Below are 13,641 nucleotides of genomic sequence, written 5' to 3'. Positions count from 1 at the left end.
GAAATGCAGCCGCTTGGTTCCACTTCTTAAACCTGGTAAATCACAGTTAGATTTGTCATCGTACCGCCCCATCGCTCTGGCCAGTTGCATAGGGAAAATAATGGAAAGAATGATTTTGACGCGCCTGGAATGGTACCTGGAAAATTACAAAGTGTGCCCAGATGCTATGGCTGGCTTCCGGCGTGGGCGCACATCCATAGATAATGTCATCGATTTGGTCACGTTTGTTCAACATCAAAAACTTCTGCAACGACTCACTGCGGCATTAATCCTTGAAATAAAAGGCGCCTACGATAATATAGCACATTATGCCATTAAAGAGGTTCTGATTGAAGCCGGAGTCGGTGGCCGAACTTTTCAGTGGCGCTGCTGTTATTTGACCGACAGGCATTTCCTCGTGATGACCGAGGATGCCGCCACGACTCAACACCAAACGTTTCGTGGAGTACAGCAAGGCGGAGTGTTGGGGGGAAGGAGGGGGGGAGCCCGACGCAATTCAACCTAGTAATCGTTGACCTAGTCAGATGCTTGCCCAGCTCAGTTCAAGCATCAATCTATACCGACGACATCTGCATTTGGGCGTCTTCTGTAACACGACTGCAAGTGCGAGCACGGCTACAAAAGGCAGCTTCGTTAACACCACTGTACTTACGAAAACAAAACTTAGAGCAGTCTTCAGAGAAATGCTGCCTTGTTACATTCACTCGGAAGGCTATGAAGCGTTACTCTGTAAGTGTCAATGGGCAAGCAGTTGCAAATGCACGGAAACACCGCTTTTTAGGGGTAATTATCGACCGCTACCTATAATGGAGCCCGCACGTTTCATACCTAAAGAAGAGGTTAATGACAATAATACATCTCCTGAAATTTTTCGGTGGAAAGTCATGGGGCACATCGGTGCAGTCAATGCTGCAGCTTTATAACGCCTTGTTCCTCGGTTTCACAAGATACAGCCTCCCTGCGCTTGGTAATAGCTGTAAAACAAACCTGCGTGTACTCCAGGGACTACAAGCTCAAGCCCTAAAGACGTGTCTCGGTGTTCCGAGGTGCGCGCCTACATCGGCAACGATTGTCATAGCTCGAGATCACCCAATATCAACCTACTTGGCAACCGGCGCTCTCAGGGCGCATATTCGGCAGGTTGCCCGACTACCTTCTCCCCATCTTGCCGTTCTACACACGGAAAGGCCACACGCAACTTTCACTCGTATAAATGTTGCCAATCGTACCTCACTGCCATCGAAGTACATGCCTGCAGCAAGACAATCCTCACCTTTATAGTGCCTGCATATACCTGAAATACGCCTCACCATCCCAGGAATCATGAAGAAAGCTAACATTCCGCCGTTTTCCCTGAAGCAGGCAACATTAGAACCTTTACATGAGGTGCACAGTGGCCGCGCACACGTTTACATCGATGGCTCAGTCACATCTGCAAGTTCAGCTGCTGCTGTGGTGATACCAAAAAGATCCGTCAAAATACAGCGAAAACCATCACATGTATCATCAACGACAGCTGCTGAACTGGTAGCCCTGCGTGCGGCTTTTCATTTCATTCAGGAGTAACCACCCCATGCATGGTCAGTCTTCTGTGATTCCCAAGGCAGCAGCCCTACAGAGTGTACTCTCAGCACTGCGCCATGGATCACATGAGCAGCTCGTCGCAGAGATCAGAGAAGTCCACCATTGCATAGCTGACGAAGGACACGATATACTATAACAGTGGTTGCCTAGTCACTGTGGCATACATGGCAATGATTCAGCAGACGCAGCTGCCCGGTCTGCCCATGACGGCAAGGTAAATATACCTGGTAGCGAAGCTTCCATAGGAGCCCATACGTTCAAAACATGGCGGTCCATCGGTGGTCCATGGGGCTTAGCGCCATCTGTATGTGGTGGGAACACTTCCGGCGGAAGAAAAAATAATGTGACGCCATGTCCGTTAAAAGCACAAGTGACGTCATTTTGTTTTCGAAGGCGCGAAATTTGTTTTGTTGTTCTTCCTTTGGAGCTATATATTCAAATGCCCCGCCATTCGACTTGATGAGCGTTTCGAGCTTTCAGCGTTGAAAGCGATGCAGGAAAAGGCCAGCCGTACGCTTGTCGAAATCGCATCCCTGCACAGAACATACTTTCTTTGGAGGCCGACGAAAGCTTTAGGTGTACAGTGCTGATCCTATTGCTGGATGCCAAGCCCGTCGGGCAGCGCAGTCGCACGAAAACAACTACACAATTATCTGGCGGTCGTAACTCACTACTTTTGACTGAACAGATTAAGAAGCAATGAAGCTACCCGCGTCACCAAATTCAGACAAACTTCGACAAGCAAGAAAGCACAAACTGTGAGGGGGGCGTATTTCAACAGCTGATACGAGTGCGCCTTTCTGCCCATTTGAATACGTGCATGGCATTGCGAGTGATAGTGGCGTCAACGCCCCCTGTAGCGATGGGCGCTGAAAAGAAATGCATTTATTAATAATAATAAAATTAAACTTGTATTTTCTTAACTCGTCACGAATATATAAAATTGACTAGGAACTTTATTTTCCTTGAATGAATCCAACTGTGTCTCGTTTGAATTAAAAAACGCGTTTTTCTTTCCCAATGTTTGTTCCCTCCAAACCTAGTCGCGCTTCAATCGCTGCTCCCATAACCCCCCATGCTGATGTCGGTGACAATCTGTACTGAACCGCTTTTCGCCCGAAGCTTCGCGACCTATTTGAATCGACCTTGATGACGGCGTCAACTGCGTTGCCGTTCCTCTTTCGAGAGCCGACGCAGCGAAAAATCTTTCCGCACTTGCGCGTGACCTGACATTAGCTCAATGGAATTCATCCGAGTTCACAAGCGTACACCTTCATACCCTGTACCCTAATTTACAACTCCGTATTCCGTCCGAGCTTCCACGACGTGACTGCACGCTTCTAGCCCGTCTATGTCTTGGAGTAGCATTTTCAAATGCGTACTGTTTTCTTATCGGAATGGCCAACAGCCCACTTTGTGACTTCTGCGGGTGCATTGAAACAATCGCTCACCTTGTTTGTCAGTGCGCTCGTTTTAACCCGCAAAGAGCAGTCCTCTCAGTGACCCAGACAAACTGGAGAAGCGCCCAATGACAGAAAACAAGATCCTTGGAAACTGGCCTACGCGAACATCAGCGCGATCCGCTATGAAGGCGCTGCTGCGGTACTTAAAAGATACGGGACTTTCTGACAAATTGTGACTGTACACTGCGTGACGTAGGATAGTACGGTGACACTGCGTAACATTAGGAACGCCTTTGTGGGTTGCGTGATAGTGCCCACAGAAACAGTTCGTGTGTGTGTGCGTGTGCGTGTGCGCGTGCGCGTGCGCGTGTGTTTTAAATTTATTTATCCTTCTCCCTCTCACCTATCGCATCCCCTTGCCCTTCTCCCAGTACAGGGTAGCCAACCGGAGATAATTTCTGGTGAACCTCCCTGTCTTTCCTTTGCCTCTCTCTCTCTCCCTCTCTCTCGCTCTCTCTCCCCCTCTCTCCCTATGTGCTTGTTTGCAGCCACCTGCTGTCCGATCAGTTCCGCAACGTCTAATCTAGGCATATTTTCGAAGATGATCGCTCAAGGCCTGCTTTCCGAACAGGCTACCTATGTCTGTCGCGTCCTGGTGCCTTATCACGATATCTGTGACTTTGAGGATCGCCCGCTGGGACAGTCTTCCGTTGTGACCCATAAGATTGACACCGGTGATGCTAGTCCTATCCGCCGACAACCTTATCGCGTGTCTCACGCAGAACGCCACGCTATCCAAGCTGAAGTAGACAAGATGCTAACCAAAAGTAATTGAGCCCTCTTCGAGTCTTTGGGCATCGCCGGTTGTCTTGGTAAAAAAGAAGAATGGGAGCTGAGGATTTTGTGTCGACTACCGTCAACTGATCCAGGTCATGAAAAAGGAAGTGTACCCTTGCCCGAAAATTGATGATACTCTCGACTGCCTTCACGAATCGAAATAATTCGCTTCAATCTACCTCCGATCCAGTTATTGGCACATTTCGGTTGATGAACTCAGCCGTGAGAAGACCACTTTTGTTACATCGGACGGCCTTTACCAAATTAAGGTTATACCTTTCGGACTTTGTAATGCCCCGTCAAATTTCGAAATAATGATGGACTCTCTCCTTCGGGGCTATAAGTGGTCCACCTGCTTAGGTTATCTGGACGATATCATCGCATCTTCCCCTACGTTTGACATCCACCTCACTCGCTTGGCCACTATTCATGAAGTCTTTAGGGAAGCTCGTATTCAACTTAACTCTTCTAAGTGCCATTTTGGACACCGCGAAGTCAAACTTCTTGGCCACCTTTTTAATGCTGCCGGTATACATCCTGACCCTGATAAGATTCACGCAGTCAAGAACTTTCCTGCACCCTGCTCAGCAAAAGATGTGCGCAGCTCCGTGGGCTTATGCTCTTATTTTTGTTGGTTTGTAAACACTTTGCGGATATCGCCCGACCACTGACTGACCTCCTAAAGAAGGACGCTGCGTTCTTTTGGGGCCGTGAACAAACCGACGCCTTCTACACCTTCATTAGCTTGTTCACAACGCCACCGATATTAGGCCACTTTGATCCATCTGCATCAATTCAAGTTCGCACAGACCCCAGTGGCCAAGGCATAGGTGCTGTCTTCGCCCGACAGCAAAATGGAGTCGAGCGCGTCATTGCCTATGCCAGTCGCCTCTTGTCCCCTTTAGAACGCAATTTTTCCATCACCGAGCGCGAGTGCCTCGCTCAGGTGTGGGCAGTGGCTAAATTTCGCCCTTACTTGTTTGGCTGCCCATTTTCTGTCATCACGGACCACCATGCCCTGGGCTGGCTATCGTCACTGAAAGACCCGACTGACCACCTTGATCGTTGGGTACTCAGCCTTCAGGAGTATTATTTCGTTGTGATGTACTAGTCCCGAAAAGTAAGCAGGCGTTGTGCCCCTCTCGGTGGCAGTGGTCAGCTTACTCCCTCCCTGTTTCTTTTGCGTGTTTGAATGTTTCCATAATAATAATAATAAAAATAATAATAATAATAATAATAATAATAATAATAATAATAATAATAATAATAATAATAACACAAGTCTGGCCGCCAACGTCTGGATGCCGACTGCTTGACTCGTCATCCCGTCGATCCTCATGACAACGACGAACAGGATGCCGACACTTGCCTTCTCACCATTTCGGACTTTCGCGACATCGTTACTGAGCAACGAAAGTATGACCCTCTCCGGTCGATCACTGAGCGCTTGACTTCAGCAAAATCAGATCGCTCAACCGTATTGTTTGTGCTCCATGACGACATTCTTTATCGACGCAACATCAGCTCTGATGGACCAGATTTACTGCTAGTTGTCCTTCGTCATCTCCGTTCTACTGTTCTTGCTGAGCTCCACGACGCACCCACTGCCGGACACTTTGGCACCCTCCGCATTTACGACAGAGTTCGACGTCGCTTCTTCTGGTCATGCCTTTACCGCTCTGTGCGACGTTACGTTGTGGCTTGCGACCCCTGACAGCGTCGAAACAGGCCATGTGCGCAACCGGCTGGCCAACTTCATCCAGTCAATGTTCCCACGGAGCCTTTTTTCCGTGTCGGCATTGAACTTCTTGCCCCTTTCCCCACATTCATAAAATGTAACAAATGGGTAGCCGTTGCCACAGACGATGCGACGCGCAGTGCCATTACACGTGCCCTATCCACCAGCTGTGCTACCGATGAAGCAGACTTTTTACTTCAAGGCGCTATTCTTCACCATGGCGCGCCAAGGCAGCTGCTGACAGACTGTGGCCGCTACTTGAACGCTGCTTGCGTGCAATTCGTCACGTCATGATACCACTGGTTTCTCGTCTTTCTACATTCTTTTGTATGGTCGACATCCCACTCTGCCTTTTGACATTTTGCTACCTTCGGTGTCGCGACACACCACGGAATACGCCCGTGACGCCGTTGCTCGGGCTCGCATGGCTCGCCAAATTGCCTGTGATCGACTTACAGCGGCTCAGGTGTCGTAAAAGACTCGCTATGAGAGTCACCACAGGAATCTTCAGTTCCCTCCCGGAAATGTCGTCCTTCTGTGGACTCCAAGTCGCCACGTCGGCCTGTCCGAAAAACTGCTGTCACGCTATACCGGGCCCTACCGGGTATTGCGCAGATTAGGTTACTTAAGTTAGCAAATCGCTCCTGTTGAAGACACGCCGTCCTCGTCCCAGCTACGAACTGACATCGTCCACGTGTCCTGTTTAAAACCGTACTGTTCATCTAGTTAGCAATCATTTTAACAAACACCGGTACGGCGCTCTAGACCCCGGAGGTTCTGTTACGGTGCATTTGGACACGACCGTACGAGCAAGATGTAGACGAAGAGGAAATGGTGGACTGTCTCACGGAGTTGAGACCTTTGCACCAGCCTGTAGGATTAACAATAACTTTTCCCTGTGTAAAAAGTTGTGTGTACATTTGTGCATCGGGCTTTCTCTTCGTAACTATATATATATATATATATATATATATATATATATATATATATATATATATATATATATATATATCAAGAGAACGTAGGAGATCAATTGGCCAGTTGTTATTTGAAGAAGAAAGGATGGCATGAAGGAGGCGTTGCGGTAAACGAAAACATTAGTTTAGTTTTACCAACAGTTTCGAGAGGGGAACTCTCTTCGTCAGGTCAGCTTCAAAGTTTGTGTGGTCTTTCATCATGGTAGCATGGTGTCTCCGCGGCGGCGTCTTCCTTCACCCTCAAGCACATTTGAAGCAGAGGGCGGTAGGCTAACCCAACCGCTCTTGGTCACCCTCTGCGCTGGAGGCCGCTGCGGGAACTTAAACGCTTCGGCACAATGTTCGCGTTTGCTGTAGTGTGCGCGCGGCGGGGGATCGTGGGTGATGAAGCGGCAGTTGAGGGAATATATATATATATATATATATATATATATATATATATATATATATATATATGTATGTATGTATGTATGTATGTATGTATGTATGTATGTATGTATGTGTGTATGTGTGTGTGTGTGCGTGTGTGCGTGTGTGCGTGTGCGTGTGCGCGTGTGCGTGTGCGTGTGTGCGTGTGCGTGTGTGCGTGTGTGTGTGTGTGTGTGTGTGTGTGTGTGTGTGTGTGTGTGTGTGTGTGTGTGTGTGTGTGTGTGTGTGTGTGTGTGTGTGTGTGTGTAACAACAGCTGCATTTGAATAAACTTCGTGTGACCTCGAATAATTGTTCACTGAAGTCACAGCCTGAATCCTCTCGCACCACCCAGAGACTGGCGTCTCTTGGTGGTGTAATCTTCCTTCGTGTAGTTGTCTTATACCTTGCTATAATATAGTCCGATTATAAGTGCTGCAGCGCATGACTGCTACTGATTATGATTTCGAGTGAATCCGGCTTGGCCTCAGTTCGGTTACTCAGTGAATTATATATATATTTATGACCTCTGCATGGAAGTGGCGACATTTTCATCCGGAATAAATGTTATAAATTATTAGAAGAGCTTTTTTCTCTTCCCGTGAGTCGTTAGCATTGCCTACTGGAAAGAGAAGTCATACTGAAACAGATCTCATTAGCGTGCATTTCACACGCCGTTGGTAAAAGACTACCGAAGGGGTCACTGAAGTCTGTAGGGTTTTTTTTTTATTGTTTTGTTTTCAGGGTCAAAAAAGCACGCAATGAAATTTGAAGCGAGGTGAACATACGACAACATATTCATTCGCTAGGCTGTTCATACCATTAAAATTATTTTTAGTTGGCTGCCGCCTTTTCTTTAAGAGATATAATAAGCGTTGCCCTGTGTATATGTTTAAGTATATATACTGTGTCTGTGCGTGGTGTTCACAGTGGAAATTTTTAAAAATGCTGAAGTGAAAAAATACGGAAGAGGTAACGGCCGCTGGTGCTACTAATGCGCTTGTCCTCAAATTGTCAGTATTTGTAGAAATAAAGCGAAGGTATGAATTGAAAGCTGTGCAAGTCCGTGCCAACAATGATGCAGTAAGCTTTTAGTCACAATAAGATTTTAAGTGAAAGGATAAAGGCAACTCAAGAGAAACTTCAAATGATATGGGTCACAGAGCTCTGCTAAAGACACTAAGCGCTGTTTTTACTTTGAGATCTTGAAATTTTTCTGCTTTTTCGTAGTTGCATCTTATATTAGTTTGCCGATTGTTCACGCTCCTTATTCTTATTGTGTCCACTGTTTTTTCCAATTTTGGTCTGTAATATGCCCCTTCCCTCTGTAATGCGCAAACTATGAAAGTTAAAATTCATAAAGAAATAAAAGGATGGCGGCAGGGGTAGGCTTCGGCATCACCGAGGGGGGGGGGGGGAAGGCTCTTCCCCTCACCGGAAAATTTGGGAGGGGTCTCGGTCCCCGGAGCTCCCCCCCCCTCACCCCGTAGTCGGCGCCTATGGAACTCCTACCAATCTTTTTTAAAAAAAGACGAAGAATTCTTATCACCAAGCTTTCTGACCCCCTATTGAGAACTTTGTACTTGCACGCCTCCGTTTTTTGTCCATCTCCCTAATTTTCTTCTATCAAACTTCCAATCGCCTCTGACTAATCTCCATTGCGGACATGTTTACTTTCCCCCCTTGAACCCAAGGAGGCCAGAAAGCTTAAATCTACCGCTGGGCATATATATTCACGTTCAAATAAAACACGTTTCATCATTTCCCTAGCTTTACCACAGCAAGCACAGGCTTCTTCTTCCTTGTCGTACCTCGTTCTATAAGCGCACGTTCTAAGGCATCCTGATCTCGCTTCGAAAAGTAAAGTTCTTCCCTCTGAGTTATCATAAATTGTTTCTTTCCTTATTTCGTTTTTCCTCTCAAGTATTTACTCATAGCAGGTTTCTTTTCCATTGCCGCCACCCGTGAGATTGTCTCAGCCTCTCTGACATTGCGCTTGACGTCCTTTGCGGCCATGTGACTTACTATACCGGTCGCGTACTTGCTGGTAAGCTTCCTAGTTCTTTTCCTCCACTGTGAATCAATGTTTTTCCGGTGCAGATATATGAACACTCTCCCAGCTCATTTATTTTCTGCCGTATTCCCTCAGTTGTTCTTCACAATCAATTTTACTCCGCGCTTCCCTCACTTCAAAACTAGTCCAGCCCATATCACCCTGCACAGTTTCGATTGCAGTCTTTCCGTAAGCGCCAAATGCGAGGCGTCCCACTGACCTTTGGTTGACATCGAGTCGTGATTGTATCCCTGATTTCAAGCAAACAACCGCATTTCCAAATGTAGGTCCCTGGACGATTACACCTTTCTGCATACCCTGGAGCATCTCGTACCTATTGATTGTTTCCCCATACCGCTCTGTTTTATTATGGCCGCATTTTTCTTCCCCTTTGCTGTTACTGTTTTTTTTCTGTGTTGCCATATATATATATATATATATATATATATATATATATAAATATATATATATATATATATATATATATATATATATATGAACGAGAAGTAAGGAGGTTTACCGACGGGCCCGATTTTTATTAGTCATATCACAAGAAGCCAACAAACACTAACACCAAGGACAACATAGGGGGAATTACTTGTGCTTAATAAGTGATATAAAGAAACTATAAATTATAGGAAATTAAAGTGGATGAAAAAACAACTTGTATATACAGATTGTATATAGAAAGGGGAAGGCATATATGCCTTCCCTTTCCAGATTATCCAACAATATATAGTGGTTTACGTTGTAATACGCTCCGGTAATGTCTAAACAATCCACATATAGCAGTCTCCTTTCTTCTCCGGATATTTCAATACACTGAGTAAGAAAAAATAAGTTATCAGACGCCTACCTATTCTGAAGCCATTCTGAAGTTCTCCCAATGTGCCTCTATTCTCTGCCCATGCTTGCAGCTTTAATTTAATCACCAGCATTCCTAACTTGTATATTACAGATGTAATGTCGATGGTCTGTATAAATCTATCTTTTTCCCCTTACCTTTATCAATTAAGTTCATTCTACTGTGTCGCCAACTGTCTGGTATTCGTCTGTCTTTTAAGGTTTTTTCTAGTGCTTTGAACGGGGTTTCCTTACTTTTTGGTCCTAGTTCATTAATCAACCAAACGGGAACCTCGTCTAGTCATGTGGTTGTGCACTTAGGAATTTTCTCTTCGGCATTATTCCAGTTGAAATTTGTCAGCACCAGCTCCTTTTCCATCCCGTTCTCTTTCATGCTCTTTTTTTTTATCAAATATCACCTCGTCATTGCCTTGGAAAAATTAGGCTGTTATTTTTCGTATGTGCTTTAATGCCGCATCGCATTCCAATTTGTTTCCATCTTCGTCAAGGATATGTTGCATTCCAGACTCCCAGCCTAATAAGTTTGTGCCGTTCCAAAATGTTCTAGATGCGGCCTTTCTTTTCCTCGCGTATTTCTGGCAATCTACGTTCACTTTCCCCTTTTATCTTTGCCTGAACCAGTATTTGAACCATTGATTTTTTTCTCCTGGTATATTTCCCATTTTCTGTCTATTTCATCCTGCAACAACTGTGCGTTCTTGCGTACCTATGCTCTCGGTATGCTTTCTGTCGTTCGGCGATCGTTTCTCCTATCTCCCTGTTCCACCAGCTTTTCAGTTTCCTTTTTCCTTTGCAACAAGCACGTTGTTTCTCTTTCCTCATTTCTTTCGTCATTACACTTTGAAGCTACTATATTCCCACTTTTTGCTTATATCAGTAACCAATGAACGATTGCCAGTTTCCCACTTCCCACGTAGTCTGCCCTTCACACTTAGACTCTGTGCTCACGATAACGAGGTTATGTTTCTCAAAAAGATCTAGAATATACGAAAAATATACGGAATATAGGGAATCGTTCATACGTACGTGCTGTTTGGATCCCACCGATGGCATCGGTTGTTGGGAACTCGGCGCTGACGCCCGTGGTTGTACCTGGGTCGCAAGCTTCGAGGGTAGCGTTGGCCTGGCGGCCTGGGGTACAACTGGAAGCATCCGAAGGTCCCGGCAAAGCATGAGTCGACTGGTAACAACAAAACAACTTGTTTATTTTAACATCGCAAAGAGTTGGCGGTCAGGTTGACCGAAGTAGAGAGACGGGAGAGCACTTTACTCAACAGAAGAAATCGGAGCCCTCCTTTTGGCGTCCGGGGCAGCTGTTTTTATACTCTCGCAGTTGAGGGCAAGAAGGAACCCCTCAATAGACGAGCACGTGATTGTACAATGGGCTAAGGTGACGCACACTGCCGCCGGTCGGGCACAAAGACTGGGAGGAGAAGGTAACTTCGGCTCTCGGAGCGCCTCTGGTCGGGCACAATGACTGGAAGGAGAGGGTGACCCCCTGCTGTCGCATCGCCGCCGTTCGGGCACAATGGCACATACACTCACACACGCACATGAAGACACGTGGCATCGGAACATGCCTGGAAACGCCTGGAAACGCCTGGCGGGGAGCGTTACGGCGACGCCGAACGGGCCAAAATGTCTGCCGCCCCGCCGCAGTCGCGCCGGCAAAACCGCGCGTTGCAGGCGAAACGCAACAGACCGCCCCGCCGGGGGAAGGAGATCCCGATGGACAGGGGACTGCATCCGCTGTCCGGAGGGATGTCGCTCGATGATGCTCATAACCGAAGTCGGGCGTCCCTCGGCGTTTCTTGAGCGCAGCGCACAGAGAAGGCCTCGTTCTCTCGTTCAGGTTCGCACAGGACACTGCAAAGTGACTTCGGGAGAGTTCACATTTTTGTTCTCGTTCCCGGCAAGCGTTAGAACTACGCTGAAACTCAACCGCTCAGTCAGCAAGCACGGCACAACCCTCACTAAGCCCTGCCAGGCTCTTTCCCCTTTTATACCACTGCCTAGTTCCTTACAGTAGTCTAGCATCACTCAGAACGCGTCCACAAATTGGAAAATTGCACTAGAAAGCATATCATCACTTTGAAACACTAAACAAAAGCAATATGTTAAACAATCCTGCCTCAGGAAGAAAAACATCAGTAACAAACAATTTTGAGGCTGATTCCTACGTTAGGGGCTTCGACTTAAGCCATCGGCGTTACCGTTGAGACTCCCCTTTTTGTAACGCACCTCAAAGGAATATTGTTGCAAAGCGAGGCTCCAGCGCAGGAGGCGGCCATTTTTGGGAGAGATGGTCTGCAGCCATTGGAGAGGGCAGTGATCCGTCTCAATGATAAACCTCGAGCCGGCTAGATAGCATGACAATTTCTGAACGGCCCACACGAGACATGCACACTCTTTCTCGGTGGCGCTATACGCCTGCTCACGACTGGTCAGCTTACGACTAGCATACAGGACGGGGTGTTCTACTTCTCCCTTTTCCCGTTGGCACAGTACAACGCCCATGCCTCGCTCACTAGCATCGCACTGAACAACGAACCCTTTTGTATAGTCTGGCGATCGTAGCACAGGCTGGCTTGTTAGGGCACTCTTTAGGGCGCTAAAAGCTCTTTCCTTTGCCTCGTCCCAGACGACTGTTTGAGGCTCTGTCTTTCTTAGAGCATCCGTCAGGGGAGCCGCGATATCAGAGAACCTGGGGATGTACCTCTGATAGTAGCCGGCGACACCTAAGAACGACCGAATATCGGTCTTCGTGCGCGGTTGCGGAAAGTCTCGCACAGCGGCCACTTTTATTTCAGAGGGGCGGCGACGACCCTGACCAATCACGTGACCGAGGTAGACAACCTCGGCCTGTGCTAACTGGCACTTAGGAGCCTTTACTGTCAAGCCCGCTTCGCGCAGGCGGGTTAGCACTGCCCGCAAGTGTGCCATATGCTCAGACCAGGATGCGGAGAATATCGCTACGTCGTCTAGATACGGTAAAGCGAATTCTTGCTGTCCCCGCAACACTTTATCCATGAGGCTTGAAAAACAGTATGGCGCGTTCTTCAAACCAAAACTCAACACTTTAGGACGGAATGTTCCCATTGGTGAAATGAACGCCGCATACCTACTAGCCTCTTCTGTAAGTGGAACCTGCCAATAACCCCTGACAAGATCTAGGGTGGAAATAAACTGAGCGCTACTAACTTTCTCAAGGCGCTCCTCGATGTTAGGGATCGGATAAATTTGATCCTTAGTGATGGAATTAAGCCTGCGGTAGTCGACGCAAGGACGAGGTTCCTTGCCCGGTACCTCAACTAAAATCAAAGGGGAGGTATAATCACTCTCACCTGCCTCAATAACACCGAGCTGTAGCATTTTCTTTACCTCAGCCTCCATAATATCGCTCTGGCGGGGTGACACCCGATACGCCTTGGATCGTACTGGCTCTGGGGAGGTAAGTTCTATATCATGAGTAAGTACAGAAGTCCTACCAGGCCTCTCAGAGAACAGACCTTGAAACTCTTGTAATAGCTGGTGTAGTTCGGTTTTCTGCTCGGGCGACAGCGGTGCTTTACTGATAAGGTCACTAATGACTTGACCGGTGTCTTCCCTGTTCGTCACTGAGCCTAGTCCCGGAAGCTCGACCGGAAGCTCTTCAGGAACGTTTACCATCATGCACACCACTGCTTCCCTTTGTCTATAAGGTTTGAGCAGATTACAGTGGTAAACTTGCTGTGCTTTCCGCTTTCCTGGCAGACTTACCACGTAGTTAACGTCCGAC

This window comes from Dermacentor variabilis, chromosome 1 (genome assembly GCF_050947875.1).
Source record: "Dermacentor variabilis isolate Ectoservices chromosome 1, ASM5094787v1, whole genome shotgun sequence".
Lineage (NCBI taxonomy): Eukaryota > Metazoa > Arthropoda > Arachnida > Ixodida > Ixodidae > Dermacentor > Dermacentor variabilis.
Note: the sequence above shows the minus strand (reverse complement) of the source record.